The 14414-nt window shown below is 37.8% G+C and overlaps 1 long non-coding RNA gene across 1 annotated transcript in view; it reads right to left on the reverse strand.

Moving 5' to 3' along the window:
- The window catches only part of LOC134804118 (uncharacterized), an 805015-nt gene that overhangs the window by 507191 nt on the left and 283410 nt on the right, over positions 1 to 14414 (reverse strand). The window lies entirely within an intron of this gene.

Genomic DNA, 14414 nt, shown 5'->3' on the forward strand with positions numbered 1-14414 from the left:
GCAACCAGCAGAAATGCCGGGGCAGCGGCGGACGCCCGAGAACGAGCTAAGGCCCATAAATACAGCTGTCTCGGCGCCAACTACGAGTTCGTAGTTTTTGGCGTCGAGACACTCGGACCGTGGGGTAGAGGAGCGCGTGGGCTCCTTAAGGAGCTTGGTAAGCGGTTAAGGGAGGCAACAGGGGACTCTCGCGCGGGCAGCTTTCTCGCGCAAAGGATTGCCATCGCTATACAGCGCGGGAATGCTGCCTGCGCGATGGGCACCTTACCGAGGGGCCTAGGCTTAGAAGGTAGGTTTTAGGGATTTTTATTTTTTTGTTAGGTTTAGTTTTAGTTAATTTATTTTATAAGGTACTTGAAAAAAAAATTAAAAACATAAACAAATAACTCGCTTTGCCTGTGTAACAGGGAGGTCCTTGATGTTACAGTATTTTACAATTGAATTGTACACTGATGTTTTCCCGTAGCTGCCAAATCTCTTTGCAAATTTAGTTTTAGTTGAGGGCTTTTTTAGCATATCTTTGTGCAATTCCGTGCCAATCAAGTTTTTATGAGTAAGTATACAGGCTCGGAGTATAAAGAGCTGTCGAATGTTCAAGACCCGGGCTTCTTTGTATAATTGAGACGTGGGGAAAAGAAAGGGTTTCCTGAGCATAACTTTTAACACCGATCTTTGGGCCCGTTCCGCTACTAGAAGCGTGGTTTTCGCTGCGTTGCCCCAGATACTAATGCAATAATTAGCTACAGATTGACAGATGGCTGTCAATCTGTAGCTAATTACCATTTTTAGGACTCTCCGGTCTGCTGAGTCCCTAACTCGTTTTATTATTGCAATTGTTTTCCTTAACCGTTTTGACAGGCCATCAATATGTAGTTTAAAGTTAAGATTTTCACCTAACAATATTCCAAGGTATTTGATGACGTTGCACCGCACGATTGGGACACAGTTACATACTTGTAATTTAGAAAGAGGAAACCTACAATTATGTCATTTAATTTGTAAATCTTCCGGGGGTCTAGATGCAGCAGTTTTATGAAAGCAGACGTAATTCGTTTTTTTATGGTTAAGAGTCAGTAAGTTCTTCTCTAGCCAGGTATAGATTGACATCATTCCCAGTTCAGCTGCACGGGATGTCTCCTTCCACGTATCACCCATGAACAGGACAGCGGTGTCGTCGGCGTAACATATCACCTGGGCACCTTGGAGTCCCATATCATGTATATCGTTTATGTAAATGTTGAAAAGAGTCGGACCCAACAAGCTGCCCTGTGGGACGCCGAAGTGCACCGGTAAGGGGTCGCTTATATCAGAACCAACCCTAACCAGCTGGCTCCGATTTCTGAGGTAACTTTTGAACCATTCCAGAGAAATACCTCTTACCCCAATTTGTTCCAGCTTGTCCAGAAGTATATCGGTCGACACCGTATCGAACTCTTTGGCCAAATCTATAAAGACTCCAATGCAATATCGATTCTTATCTAGACTGTCGGAGACCAGCTCAGTTAAAAGTGCAACTGCGTCTTCGGTGGATCGATTGGACCTAAAACCAAACTGTCCGTGCGATAATATGTCATGCGCTTCGATAAACTTTGACAAGCGTACGTTAACTATCTTCTCTAGTAGTTTCGAGAATGCGCTCAATAGCGAAATAGGTCTATAGTTTGCTGGTACATCTTTAGGGCCGTCCTTGTAGATTGGCGTGACTGAAGCCACTTTCCAGAGTTTAGGAAAGCGGCCAGGTTAAAGATGTATGTTAACGGATCACATAATATGTATTTAAAACGCTGAATAAAACTAGGGCTCACGCCGTCCAGACCAGGGGCACTATCTGATTTTAGTTGTGATATAAATTTAAGGATTTCTTGTCTGTCTGTAGGTTCCAGAAAGAGGGAATGCGATGGACTGTTCTTTAGTTTTACTTTCGACGCGAGGCTTTCCTCCGATTCCTTCAGGCGATGCAGGATATCGTTAGCAAGATTTTGGCCAACCGTAGAGAAGTAGTTATTCGTTGTGCTAAAGGAATTTCTTGTGTTATCTGCTATAGTCAGCAGTTCAGTGGCTGGGTTGCACTTAGGTTTGAAATTACAAAATCTTTTGAGTGTTTTCCATAACTCTTTGGAATTTTTACAATGCGTCTGGATCTGATCGCTCTCATACTGAATTTTTAATTTCCGTATGAGGTCGTTATAGAAGTTCCTATACCGAGTGTAGATAAGTTTAGCTAGCTCATCGTTCGGGTTTTGTTTTAATTTAGCATACGTGTATTAAGTTTGTTATATAATTGTGTTTTTTTTATAAATTAAATTACTGGCATTAATAATAATACTTCAGAACGTTTAAGTATTGTCAAGTCGAAATATAAAAATGACTATTATCAAAGTATAAAAATGTCTACAATAAAAAAACTAAATTTTTTAAAAGACAAATTATAAAAATGTCTATTTTCTTTACTTACCAGGATCATAATAATATACAGCCTTGGCCAAAAGTATTGAGCACTCAATTCATGCTTTTTTCATATAAAAGTCATAATTTAAAAGCTACATTTATATTATCTGCTATAAAGTTGCATATCTTTCGGAATAATCAGTGATATTAATTGATGTTAAAGGAAATTAAGCAGAAAAAATACTATTACAGCGGTTTCGCACTACGTCCGATCCGAACCCGTGAAAATATAAAAAAAATTATGCTGACTGTACTCGTAACTGGGGCCGATTTTTGAATTTCGACCGTTCGTTTTCGTGTATTTTGTTCAATAATATCTCCAATACTAGGCATTTAAATTCTACTAATAGATTTGAAATCGAGTGGTCAATAGCACTAGATTCCAAATTTCTATCGCTCGTATTTTAAAAATCAGCATTACGCCGTTTCCCACCGATTTTCCAGTGAAAAATCGAGCGATCGAAATTCAAAAATCGGTTCTCTGGTCGTCAGCTATATTTCTTTTCATTCGAGTAGTAATTTTTGTACTTACTTCGATATTTTTATATTGTATCTAACATACTCGTACATGTGGACATTTTTATACTCTGTCAAAAATATACAGAGATGAAAATATTCAAGTGGACATTTGTATACATCGTCATATTTTCTTTTAGTCTATTGTTGCAACATCTTTATATTTCGTCTAAAATATACATGTGGCCATTTTTATACTTTGTCAAAATTATACAGGGAGGAAATTATTCAAGTGGACATTTGTATACATCACCATATTTCCTTATAGTCCATACACGCATAAATCCTTATTAATACATAATTGTAAATTGTGTTGAAATTTGTAAGTAATTGAAAAAAAATTTTTTTGGTACAAGTTTTTTTTTTCAATTTATTTATTAATAAAAGAGAAGTTACATTAATTATTGTTACTTATCTGCCAAACTGCATAGCAGTTTGTTGGCAGAAAACTTATTCTACCCTCCACCATTGTAAAGTAAGTTAATTCTTACTTAATTTATAGCTGTGCGAGTGCGATTTCTTACAAACAGTTGTATACGTAACAGACAGACTTTAATTAAAAACATTTAGATTAGAATAACCATTAATACTATTAACCAGCTAACTAACTAGGTTTACCTATTTAGTCACTCTGTTACTGCATTATCATGTGTAAAAGGTAATTAGATTTCGTTATTAAATTTTATCTCAACCGGTCACCGGTAAACAATAAACATACGGAGTGAAGCTAAATAAAGAGTGTAAGATAATAAAGTCATCAGCAATTTAACATCCTCGCACCATCATATGTAATAGACCAATTTTATATTGACCAGCGATCTTATGATCATGTGATTCTATTGTACCTACTTAAGGACAAGGGAAGCGGGTCATCTTGCATCGGTAATTCCATACAAGGCGGTCGTCCTTCACTATCCCCGAGTGTATTTATATTAGCGCTATACATAATTATACATTTTACGGCAACACATGCAAGGTAAGTACTAACTTAAGGTGGTAGGCAAAAAACATAAAACAATCGGTTGACATTTTCTTCATGTGACCCGTTCCAGTGCAGTAAGCATAAATGTTTTTTTCAGTCGTTTTTTATACACAACTTTATTGCCGACTGTACTTTTGCACTACGCTAATCAACTACTCATCGAGAGGATAATAACTAGGCCAAACACGACGGATGAAAGAGATAGATTATTTGACAGTATGGTACTGTTTTCGGTGATAGTCATTATTCAAAAAGATTGAATGGTGGTTGATTGGTGATTGTTATTATTTTTTAATAATGTTTTGAAAAGATGTGTCCCGCCGAGTTTGTTGCCGGTCCCATATTGGGATACCCTCCTCCAATTGAGGGGGGATTTAAATCTTCTCGGGGCAGAGGTCTACGGTTGGAGCCGGTAAAGGTTTATTTGACGTTCATAAGCGCATTGTAATATGCCTACTTGAATAAACTATTTTTTATCTTTTATCTTATCTTTTATCTTATCAAATTAAGAAAATCAAATCTGTAAAGATATTTATGTAACAATATGTGTATGTAATCGAAAAGTAAGCTTGACCGTAAAGTTTCTAATGTCACTGAAAATGTAAACGTATTTACGGCACATTGGCAGTAAATCTTATTCTGTAACATGCAATGTAAATCTGTTATTACACATTTTTTGTAAATGTTTTTATGGAAGACAGATTATAAACGGCTGCTATTTAACTGATCACCAGATTTAGTAAAATTTAATACCAAAAAAATCTATTTTACCACCCTAAAATCATGAATGATCACCAAAATTATAACACCATTTTAATGTGAAATGATTACCAATTTTATTACATTTTACTATCCTTTTAAAGGAAATGACACCAAACTAATCATTATTAACCCAAAAATAGTCAATGATTACCAAATTTCAAACCCCATTTTAATGTGAAATGATAACCAAATTTTTACATCTTGCTATCCTATTAAAGAAAATGACACCAAAATAATCATTGTAAACCCAAAAATAGTAAATGACCACCAAAATTAGAACTCCATTTTAATGTAAAATGATAATCAAATTTTTAAATCTTGCTATCTTATTAAAGCAAATGGCTCCAAAATAATCATTGTAAACGCAAAAATAGTAAATGGTCACAAAAATTGTAACCACATTTTAATTAAAAATGTGCAAACATTTAATATATCGTTATCCTATTAAATTAATTAATCCACTTCGTCACCTTGTTCTAGTAGCATTTTATTTCTGTAACAGTCGCAGTTCTAACCTAACCTAACCCACTTTTCTAGTAGCATTTTGTTTCTGTAAGGGCCGCAGTTCAAACCTAACCTAACCCACTTTTCTAGTAGCATTTCTTTTCTGCAAGGGTCGCAGTTCAAACCTAACCTAACCCACTTTTCTAGTAGCATTTCGTTTCTGTATGGGTCGCAGTTCAAACCTAACCTAACCCACTTTTCTAGTAGCATTTCTTTTCTGTAAGGGTCGCAGTTCAAACCTAACCTAACCCACTTTTCTAGTAGCGTTTCGTATCTGTATGGGTAGCAGTTGAAACTTAACCTAACCTACTTTTCTAGTACCATTTCGTTTCTGTAAGGGTCGCAGTGCTAACCTAACCTAACCCACTTAACTGATAGCAGTTTAACTTACTTTTCTAGTAGCATAACGAAATGCTTAGGTTAGGTAGGTATGCGGTGCGGGCTACGGGGGGTTGAGCGGGAGGGGCTAGTAATTTTGGCATCAGTTTACTTTATTTGGTAATATGTATACATTTTTTGGTAATCATAGTGGTTTATTTAGGTGAAAATATCGCATTAATTTGGTCTTCAAGATTTGGTGATCATTAATGATTTTTGGTGATCATTCAATATATTTGGTATTTGAATACAATTTGAAGTGCAGTCGTAATTAAAGTGGTGGTACTTTTGTATTTTTAGGCCTTATTTTTTTGGTGTTCAGTAATTTTTTTTGGTAAGCATGATTTTTTTATTTAGGGTACCAAAGTATTTTTTGGTGGTCATTATATTTGTAGCCATTATAAACTGAAATTTGGAGCATTAACTGAAAAGCAGAATCTGTCATGTGAGTTGTAAGCATGTTTTTGTCATGCAATGTGTAAACGTATTTAAATGTAAAGGTATTTTTGTAACACTCAACTGTAAAGGTATTTTTGACCTCGACTGTACATTGCAAGTTAAAAAAAAAAATAAAAAATAAAAAAAAAGCTTGTAAAAAAACACAAAAAATAACCAAAAACTAGGTATATTTAATATTTAAAATGTATTCTTGGAAAGTGGTTAAATACGAAGGCACGTTTTTGAGCATTTGTTGATTCCAAAATATTTTATTTTTATCATGGGTCTGATTTGATTGACTCTAACTACATTCATTAATTATGTTCAAGATAAAAATATATCTTAGCAAACGTTGTGCTTAGTTGACGAACAGTTTTCGTAATAATTGTGACTCAAAATGTTCGCATATCATGCCGAATATTCGGTCGCCAAATATTCGGTATTCGGTATTCGGCCAAATTCACTATTCGGGGCATCTCTATTTGTTTAGACTAACAAAATCTTTTCCATTGCGCACAAAGAGAGAAGCGTAGTGATCCGCGAAATGGACCGGACGACCCGTACTGCCGGCGGAACAGTGTCGTTAGGCTTTCGAATGCATTCCTGGACAAGTGCGACCTGCAACCTGCAACGCAGTTCTACACTGTTTTATGACAATTGTCATGTCTAAACTTTCATTTAAGAGTAATATAGGTATTTCAAATATTAAATAATATATCTTTCTCAAACTTGCAATTAAATGTTGACATGATTCACTTCATATTAGGTCCGGAAATACTAGCTACGTATCCGGTGCGATGAGTCAAGATAATAAGGAATTTTATACAGCCTTATACACCTAAGCCTGTAAAGCAACCTTCTTTTTATTTTAAACGTCAAATTGTGGCATAACGTCTTGGGATTTCTTTTTCTTTTTCATGTTTTAGGGCTGTATCTCCTAAACCGTGCGTCGTAGTCATCATCATCAGAGAAAAGCACTATACAAATCGACATCTTATACAGATCACCTTAGCCCCAAACTAAGCAAAGCTTGTATACTATGGGTTTGTATACGATTTGGCGTATGTCTGAAGCCCATCACACAGACAGAGCGATAATATATCGGCAGATACCGTAAGATACGGCATCTTCTACGTTTTATTTGACAGAGTCCACACACGAAGCTGTAATATATATTTTGGTACCTTACGATATCTTATCGCAATATATTTCGTCTCTCTCACAATGTATTAGGTACTAGATAGAGAGTGATATATATTTTGGTGTCGTTGGCGTGTGTGGTGCTTAGCGATCCTCTAAGATATCTGTCGGTATTTCTCTGACATTTCATCTGCCGATATATTATCGCTCCGTGACGAGCTAGATCTGGAATGAGCCTGTGAACTCTCTAGAGTTGTACATAGGTACAGGTACCTAACGTGTTACCTATAGAGGTACGAACATCTCTGGGTGTGATAATTTTTACTCTCTCTTTTATATTGCCTGTTATCTGCAACGAGTTTGAAAATCCAATCAAATCAGAAAACAAGTTAGTGCATAATGTAAAACTGTTAGCGTTCTCCCAGTCCCAGGGTTGTCAATTTGCTACACAATATACTTATAGCACGAACTTCGAATCACTATGGATTTAGATTTTATATACTTAGTAACTCGTGTATTTTTGGTACCTGTATATATTTGGCTAATTTTATCATCAGGGTGATCCACTCAGATAACCTTAGTAAGTAATATGGAGTAAGCGCGTTTATTGTTTATTGTTTATTGTTTATTATTTAAGTTGACAATTGTACCTTAACAGCTAAAGCCACAGCGGCACAAATTGGGAGACAGTAATACTTATACCTAGGGTACACAAGTATTTACATAACAATATTATAAAATACTACTTACAGGCATCTCTCGCTCTATCACTCTCTTACACTCAATCATCAGTCGTCCAATTGCACTTACAAACAAATCACACTCTGGGTGTGCCTCGAGCACGGAGTTGAGCAGAGCGTGCGCGCGCGCGACCGGCGCCTGCGCGTGCGCCCGCGTGCGCGCGGTGCCCTCCGCCAGCAGCGGGTGGCGCCGCGCGCGAGTGTACTGGTTAGGCACAAATAATCGCATGAAGGCCTCGACAAGGGCTACGCTATCTATTCTGTTTCTAATAACACCGATCGTGAATTTCGCCAAAGAGAGCATCCTCCGTAACTGGAGCGAGTCGTACCCTAGGTGTCCCTGCAGAAACAGAGTAGGGTACATATACGGATAATAGGTGTGTGTTTTTTTGTATAATGCCCTAAGATACGACTTTTGGACTTGCTCCAGCATAATTGTATATTTGCTTTCATGCGGACTCCACACCACTGCATTCGTTTCGAGAATGCTGCGCACGAGTGCCGCATACAACACGCGCATGGCTTCCACAGTCAGGGGCGCTGAATTGCGCAGAACGAAACCCAGTCTGCTGTACGCAGTCTTAGCCACGGCCTGGACATGTTCGCGAAACGTTATATTTGAGTCAAAGAGAACTCCTAAATCCCGTACCTGTTCCGAGCGCGATATGCCGGCGCCGCCAATATTGTAACTAAATATTTGAGGTGTATGGGACCGGGTGAAAGACATCATTTCGCATTTACTTGCATTGAAATAGAGTTCATTTTCAACACTCCAACGATAAACTGCCTCTATGTCCCGTTGCAGCTCCTCGCAATCCCTTTGGCTTTGGATCGGTTTAATCAATTTCACATCATCAGCGAACATTAGCACTGTGCAGTGATGCACTTCGACAGGCAGATCGTTTATCAGCAGCACAAAAAGAAATGGTCCCAAGTTGGACCCCTGACTGATACCAGAGCGCGTGGGGTAGCTTTCTGAAACGTAAGGACCATACTTCACGTACTGTTTTCGATCGGATAGATAATTCGCAAAAAGATTTATAAGTCTGGGTGTGAACCCCATAGCACCTAGTTTTAAAAGAAGGACGTCATTATCTACCCGATCGAAAGCTTTTTGAAAATCCAGATAGACGACGTCCACCTGAGCTTTCTTATCCAACTCGCGTGATAAAATATGGGTCAACGTGAGCAGGTTTGTGGCCACCGATCTTCTGGGGAGAAATGCATGCTGTGTACTGGTTATGTGAGGCTGACATTGAGGGAGCAGTTTGCAATGTGTCGCCGATTCAAAAACTTTTGCCAGGGCGTTCAGAATTGCAACGGGACGATAGTTCTCGACTTTAAGTTTAGATCCCTTCTTCGGAATCGGCGTTACCCTCGATCTCTTCCAGTCAGTTGGGTATACCCCAGAATGAAGAATGAGGTTGAAAATGAACTCTATCGGACCCACAAGACTATCAATACAACCCTTGAGCACAAAAGCCGGTATCGCATCCGGTCCAGGCGCCGACCTAGGTTTTAGTTTTTTTACTGCGTTCCTTACGTCATTCTGTGTAAAACCCCTGATATCAATACACCTCGCGTCAACCGGCAAGGCCGCGCTGGCTACCTGTGGGTCTAGGACAGGTTCATCGGATAGAAAAACTGAGCCGAAGTGAGACGCGAACGCACGGGCGGCATCAGCGCCTGTGTGCTCTACATCCCCGCGCGTCACTCTCGGTTCCACACCTCCCTTGCAACGTAAGGAATTTACATGGGACCAAAATTGAGCCGGGTTACGAGATAACCTCTCAGACACGTTTTTCATATAATTATTTTGTGCCTCAGTTATGTCAGTTTTTATTTTTGTACGAAGCTGACTATAGCGGTCATAAAACAATTTATTTCCCGACCTTTTCCATTGTCGATGGAGATGTGCTTTTAGCTCTATGTCACGGATGATTGCTCTCGTATAGAAGATTGGGTAGGTACGACTAAACGAGTGCTTCCGTATTTTCTTTGGAATCCAGCGGTGGAAAGCGTTATACAAAGTGTTATTTAAAAACTGGACAGCATCATCGGAACATCGGAACGTTTACTGAAATAACATGACATACGCACAGGAAAACAAGCCCTGAAAAGGCTTTTGATGTAAAAGAATAGAGCCGTCTTATCTGACATTGGAAACATCACACTAGAGTTTAGCGTTACTTTCAGTGACGTTTTCCTAAAGAGGGGTATTACATTTTACAGGCTCAGAACTTGTGACATTTTCTTCATCGGTTGGAATCGGTTTTAATAGAAGCACGTTTCAAGATGTGGCTGATCCTGTCAGTGACTCCTCTGACAAAAGGCAGAATGGCGGGCCTGCGCTCAACTGTAGGGATCTTCACATGGGCCTTCTGCTTGACTCACGGTATCTTGAGCTCGCTCGCCTGGCATGCTGCAGTTCCGCGGCTATATGCAGGTCATCACATATTCTCTGGGCCCCATGAAATAAAGATTTACCTACAGTAGCTAGTTGAGTGGGATGGTGGTGTGATTTGCCATTTAGGTACCTATAAGTATGAGTAGATTTACTATACACGGCGCACTGGTGCACCCTAAGGTGTGATCAGGGAAGAGAACAAGTGTTTTTTTTTCTAACTAAATTTAAGTGATCTAAGAAAGTTAAGACACTACTTTTAGAAAGTATAACAAAAGTGTCATCTACGTATAAATATCAACGGCTGCACAAGAGAGAGCACTCTCATTGGAAAGTGCTCTCTCCTCGAAGTCCTCCATAAAGATGTCAGCGACTACAGGAGACACTGGATACCTCATTGCCATGCCATTAACTTGAAGGTAGAATTCACTGTTCCATAGTAAGTAGCCAGAAGTAAGGCAATGTTCCAATAGTTTCCATCATTTTATTTCATGAATAATTATCGCGGTGACCAGAGGGCGGCCTTCTGGGCAGTCTAACTAGCAATTGTTTTGTAAGTTTTGAGTTTTCCTTTACCTTGTTTATATTTTTGTTTCGTTATTGTCAATAAAAGACAATATTATATTTTAAATATATTAATGTAAAGGAAATCATTGGCAACCCTGCCGCTTCAGTGGAGTGAAAAAGAAGATTCAATCGGATGTTGCATTTTCAATGTTATCACTCGACAAACAAGCCGTTCGATGGGCGGCGCCGGTTCTCTTGAAATATTTTGTTTATATTTAGACAAAGTGCCGTGTTATGTTTTTTGTTTTAATGACAGCTCTTAACTTTCGCTAAAAGTGGCAGTTATTTTATTGCGACTAGGTTATCATACTATAGATAATATCCAAAAAAATCCTGTATGAAACATTCCCTCAAACCATAGAAATGTTTGTTTGTTCAAAATACTTTTTTTACCCGTGCAGTCACGCAAATTAACCAGCACATTTTACCAGTTGTTTTTTACAGTGAAAATTTATGCCTCCGTAAATTTAATCTCCGAACAAGCCAGCTAAACGAGCTCTAAGTTTCTTAATTATTGCCTTCCTAAATTATTTGGCCGGTATTAATTACGACTTTCGACCTGAGCACTCGTTAGTCGGGTGCTCATTAGTGTAATTTTTTATCAGCGTTAAGTATAAGGAGAGAACGTATTTTAATATTAAATCCTCACAAAGAAAAGGAAACAGGTACCCAATTATTCGGCTCAACAAAAGACGGGGAAGGTTTGTTTTTATCATATTTTATGTAATATTCCGAATCGTAATCTGAAAGTAGAGTCCCAACTGGAAGAAGGCATACAATTAGTCATGCATTTGCCTTGTGTAAGTAAGAGAAAAAAACCTTTTGGCCGTTTTCATTCTAATTAGATAAATAGTTGAAGTAACAGCAAACCTGCAAATAAAAATTACCTAATATATTGTTCATTAAATTCTCTGACACTTAATGTTGTAATTATAATTTCCATATAATGTGAGTTGCAACATTTTGACGAGATATTTTTTCTGTCATAAATAGGTACATCATAGCATGGGCAACCTAAGTAACATAAACCAAGCAAGAAAGGCTTTATATGTCAAGAGACTAACTACGGACGGGCTATGACTATAAAAGATCACTAAATGCTGATTTACAGTACTGACTTCCCTTGCCAAATAAAACTATTTTTACTGACGAAACGTGACGTGACGTGATATGTCCTAGCCTAATATTTGCTAATATAAAGAACATAATAAGTTCAGTACCAATATCTCATTGCATGTTTGAGAAAAACATACTCGTATTATTCTACAAGTTAAATGCAGCTAATTATCTATCCAATTCATTGCCAAGCTCAAAATAATTCTAAAGAGATTTTCTACAAACCTTTACGTTTATTGTTCAACAAATGCTGTGGTAAAATATAACAGGTAACCAAACCGGTTGCCGAAAATCCCTCTATCGTTTTTATAGAAGGGACCACAGTGATTCAGAGAGATATTTGCTCGAATCAAAGGAATACGAAGGGCCGGCCCGTGAAATTGGATTCGCGTACATTTTCAATACCTACAGTAATTGATGAACTGATATTGATACTGAGGATATAAATAGGAATCACAACTGAATGTTTATAGGAAATTGTGAATAGGATTATTATTGAAGGTAAATAGTTTTGTTAAGACATACTGCCGTATTCGAACTTCAAAATATTCACAAGAGACGACACGTACTAGATCCATTCCAGATACGTTATAGTTTAGATATCAACTAGTTCTCTTTTGCAGCGCAATTCGGGCAACCAATGTCACTTTTACGTTAGATAGAGTAAGATATCTATTAGATGTGAATTGGATCTCTAAGTCATATCCTGTGGAAATCGTTCAACAGTATCTCCAGAATCGCGCAAATGTCATATTTGACAGGTTAGATCTTAAACATATCGTTATCGTATCTTGATGATGTCTAAAAGATGTCTAATAGATGTCTATTTCAAAATCCGAATCGGGCCCATACTTCCGTGCTGTTGCGTTTCTTCAGGTGCTGCTGCGTTATATTGCTATTTACCGAACTTGCAAAGATATAAGCTAAATTAATTAATTTTCCTCATCTCTCTGTTTTAGAAGACACACATATAACTAATGTCGGCTTCTTGATTTATTTTGTGTAAGTATTTAAAAAAAAAACTATAAGACCGCCAAGCTGAAATGGGACTGGGCCGGCCATGCCGGCCGCATGCACCCACAGAGGTGGGCAAAAATAGCCACGGTGTGGGTACCACAAGATGGGTGAGGATCTGGCAGGCCCAGGCGGAGATGGCGGGATGACCTGGACGCATATCTCAACGGCTGGCTGGAGACTGCTCAAGATCAACACGGATGGAGATCGAAGGGGCAGGCCTTTGCCCAACAGTGGGACACCATACAGGCTATACATTCAATTATGCATGAACGTACATTTTAAGTCCCCAGCATTTTACTAGGGATTTCTGCAAATAATATAAGCACACATATGCTTTTGGTCTTCAAAAGGAAAAACATAGTTCTGAATCGGATCTGCACAATGGGTTTTCGTATATTGTAGATCACATTTGTTATTTCTGTCAATGGTTTGTCTGAATTATGGGTCAACTGATAGGTAACCATAATGTATCCATCCATTCATGCTTCCATCCATACATCCATCCATTCATCCATCCATCCATCCATCGGAATTAAAAGCTGCATTCAGGCGTGCAAAATATCTTATCTATTTTATCGACTAACCTTGATTCTATTTTACCTGTATTGTGATTCGATACACTAACATGTTTGGAGCAGCACCAACATCTTTGTTAACATAGGCTACGTCATTTAATGTTTACTTTCCTTATCGTTATCAGTCTGTGGTGTCAACACATAAGTACAGTGATGGTGAAAAATACAACCGCAAGCATATTTTTCTTATTTTATATTTTTACACCTGTAAAAAGTAAATAGTTTTTAATTTGTTGAACGCGAATAAAATACTTCGTTCAGGATCAATAGTTTGTGTTAATAAATATTTTTGTATAATACTTCGTAAGGGACCATCGTCGGCACAGTTAAATGACCATTGGTAAACCTTATTTTCAAACTAGTACGATAATGTCCGAATTTTTAACACTGCTTAATTTAACCATCGATGATATTAACGATTCAATGCTTAATTGCAGTTGTTTACTTATCAAGTTTTCAATTCTATAACATTTGATGTGCCTGCAACATTATAATATAAGGAAATCCTAACAGTAATAAGTATGCTACATAACATATACGATTGCTGTAATTAGGTATTAACATAGATTGCATCCAAAATGCAATAATTGCTCCGGAAAAAAAAATAGATTTGCTCATGCAGTTTTGTATTTACGTAGGTAAGTATCCGCTAGAGATGAATGAGGTATTAAATAATCACAATCACTAAGTTTTGGCGTAATTAACATAAGTGCCAAGTTATTGAATTCCAGCCTAATAACCAGTCAGCTAAACAATACATACTTATGCTAAAAATTGCAATTTGGTTAGGTAAGTACCAAAAAATTTTCAATTTATATTTTTTCCTG

The sequence above is a fragment of the Cydia splendana genome, chromosome 2 (genome assembly GCF_910591565.1).
Source record: "Cydia splendana chromosome 2, ilCydSple1.2, whole genome shotgun sequence".
Taxonomy (NCBI): Eukaryota; Metazoa; Arthropoda; class Insecta; order Lepidoptera; family Tortricidae; genus Cydia; species Cydia splendana.